At 45.2% G+C, this 2,804-nt stretch overlaps 1 non-coding gene across 1 annotated transcript; it reads right to left on the reverse strand.

The window, feature by feature from the left end:
• Positions 1–486: 486 nt before the first annotated feature.
• Positions 487–560, reverse strand: Trnat-ugu. The gene has a single exon. It is a non-coding gene; the product is annotated as a tRNA-Thr (tRNA).
• Positions 561–2,804: the final 2,244 nt, after the last annotated feature.

Genomic DNA, 2,804 nt, shown 5'->3' on the forward strand with positions numbered 1-2,804 from the left:
TGCCTGAATGAGGTATTCTCGACACACTCTTGACACTGTGAATAGCGGAATATTGAATTTGTTAACGATTTTCGAACTGGATTGTCCCATGCGTCTAGCTCCAACTTCCATTTCTAGTTCAAAGTCTGTAAATTTCCGTTGTGTGGCCATAATGACGTCGGATACCTTTTCACATGAATCACCCGTACGCAAATGACAACTCCACCAATGTACTCTTGTGCACGCCATACTACCGTCATATTTATATGTCCATACTGCTATCTCATGACCTTCGTCACCTCGATGAATATCATGTAAAGTGTATAATTAGTGGTCGCTTTGTTAAGTTCCCAGTTCTACCAGATCATGTAAAACTCCGTTGTCATGTCCGAAAGAACAGATACCATCGGTGACTGAGCAGCTTGTTAGAATGAAATTACAATGAAATGGACAACCTTACCTGCTTACAGGCGTTGACATACGTCATCGGGGACAGATGAAAATGTGTGCCCCGACCGGGACTCGAACCCGGGATCTCCTGCTTACATGGCAGACGCTCTATCCATCTGAGCCACCGAGGACACAAAGGATAGCGCGACTGCAAGGATTTATCTCTGGCACGCCTCCCGCGAAACCCACATTCTCAACGTATTGTCCCACGCTACATTCGTAGTGCCACCACCCATTATACCCATTACTCGCGGCGCGTTGCCGATTCCCGTAAGTGTTCGGGCACTGTTTGTGCATTCGCACAGAAGAAGAAGATGGTCAAGTGGCAGGTGAGCTTTAACTCTATATTTACTAAGATGGTATCTGTTCTTTCGGATTTGTCCTCTGTGTCCTCGGTGGCTCAGATGGATAGAGCGTCTGCAATGTAAGCAGGAGATCCCGGGTTCGTGTGTCAGTTGGGGCATACACTTTCATCTGTCCCAGTTGACGTATGTCAACGCCTGTAAGCAGCTAAGGGTGTTCATTTCAATGTAATTTCAGTCTTTTCTAACCGAGCTCCCGGAATTGTTTCTTACTTTAACGTCATCCAGAAGGCGAGTGTAACTTGTGAATATTGCCAACGAGGTGAACGCATTTCTCTCGGTTTCTTGAAATGTTTGTAAAATGATAGTTATGTGGACAATACGAGGGAACAAAAAACGAAATGGGATGTCGCATTCAACAGAAAGGAAGGTTATTCATTTGATAAGCCAAATATTACATGACGACTTAAACGTGAAGATGCTGGAAGAGATAGTACTGAGTGAATGTAATCTGCGTTATCACTAAGGTGAAGAGGAATCCTACAGAAGATAAAGAGCAAAAGAATACAATGGGTGGGCCATTTAACCCGTATGTCCGATGGAAGACAGGTGAAGGTGCTACTAGAGGGGAAACCAAACACTAAACGCCCCATTGGACGATCAAGGCGGTGCTGGATGGACGACCTGGCGAAGGACCTAGCAGCTCTGGGGACTAAAGACATTTGGATGAACCGGGCACAAAACAGCATGGAATGGCAGAAGTTTTGTGGAAGCAGCGCTTGGTCTGCAGGGCCTGTGACCGCAGGATATCGATATGAAGTGGAAATGTAAAACATTACATTTATACTTAAGTTCTAGTGTGACATAATGCCTGATCCTAGAGCTCAACTGCAGATATTCCAGATATTTGTCTTCAAATGTTAAAAACAATAATATGTTACTCTTCCATGTGTTACTATAACATTCATTCGATTATGATGATTGGTGAAGTACTGTCCGCCCGCCAGTGACAGCTTATGTGGGAGGTGCGGGTGAAAGCGGGTTGACATAGAAGCTTAACTGAGCTGAGGAACGTCTGCAGCAATCTCAAGTAAATTTTGTATAAACGTTACTTTTTAATTGTATAAATATTTGTACAAAATTATTGTTAGTATATCCCAGCCACACCTATGGTACACAGTTTAAAAAATGGCTCTGAGCACTATGGGACGTAATATCTTAGGTCATCAGTCCCGTGAAACTTAGAACTACTTAAACCGAACTAACCTAAGGACATCACACACATCCATGACCGAGGCAGGATACGAAACTGTGGCCGTAGGAGTCGCGCGGTTCCGGACTGAAGCGGCTAGAACCGCTCGGCTACCGCGGCCGGCTAATACAGACACAGTCTTATCCTAGCGTGGAATATCACGAGAGCGTGCACAGGCCATCATTACAGAAATGCAGTACGAACTATTTTCTGCACGTTAAGTGCTTGCTTCGAGTCATCACTCCTGACCAAACACAAACAGAGGGGACTGGCCATCTGTCAACCATATCTTTTGCGTTTTCAACGTGAGGGCGACTGGATCCTTAACAACATTGTACAGGTGATGAGTCCCTCGCAGCCAGTGTCTATAATCCCTTCCTGTCTTAGTTCGTCAACAACACTGTGACAGGTGATGAAAGGTGGTTTAACCATTCTGACCCCGAAAACAGGAGGGTACGAAAGGAATTCCGCCAGAAAGCATAAACGATGCTAAAATATGATTATGTGAATGCATGGCGACTGTTCACTGGAACATTTCCGAAAAAATACGACGCATTCATGTAACTGATTCTCGTCAGTGAGCAATGAACCCACAACCTTCTGAGAGGTTGGACAACTACGTTCGACCTCCAGAGGGAATCTAAAAATTATCGAGCATAGAGGACATGGATAGGGACTGCGGGTAAGTGACGGAGAGTCGGCCAGGGAGTGTGCCAAGATAGCCGCCGCATTGGCGATAAACACCGTGTCTGGGTGGCGCAGTGGTTAACGTAACTGCCTTGTAAGCAGGATATCCCGAAAAATTAGAAATTTGTGGTGAG

Source organism: Schistocerca americana, chromosome 3, assembly GCF_021461395.2.
Source record: "Schistocerca americana isolate TAMUIC-IGC-003095 chromosome 3, iqSchAmer2.1, whole genome shotgun sequence".
Taxonomy (NCBI): domain Eukaryota; kingdom Metazoa; phylum Arthropoda; class Insecta; order Orthoptera; family Acrididae; genus Schistocerca; species Schistocerca americana.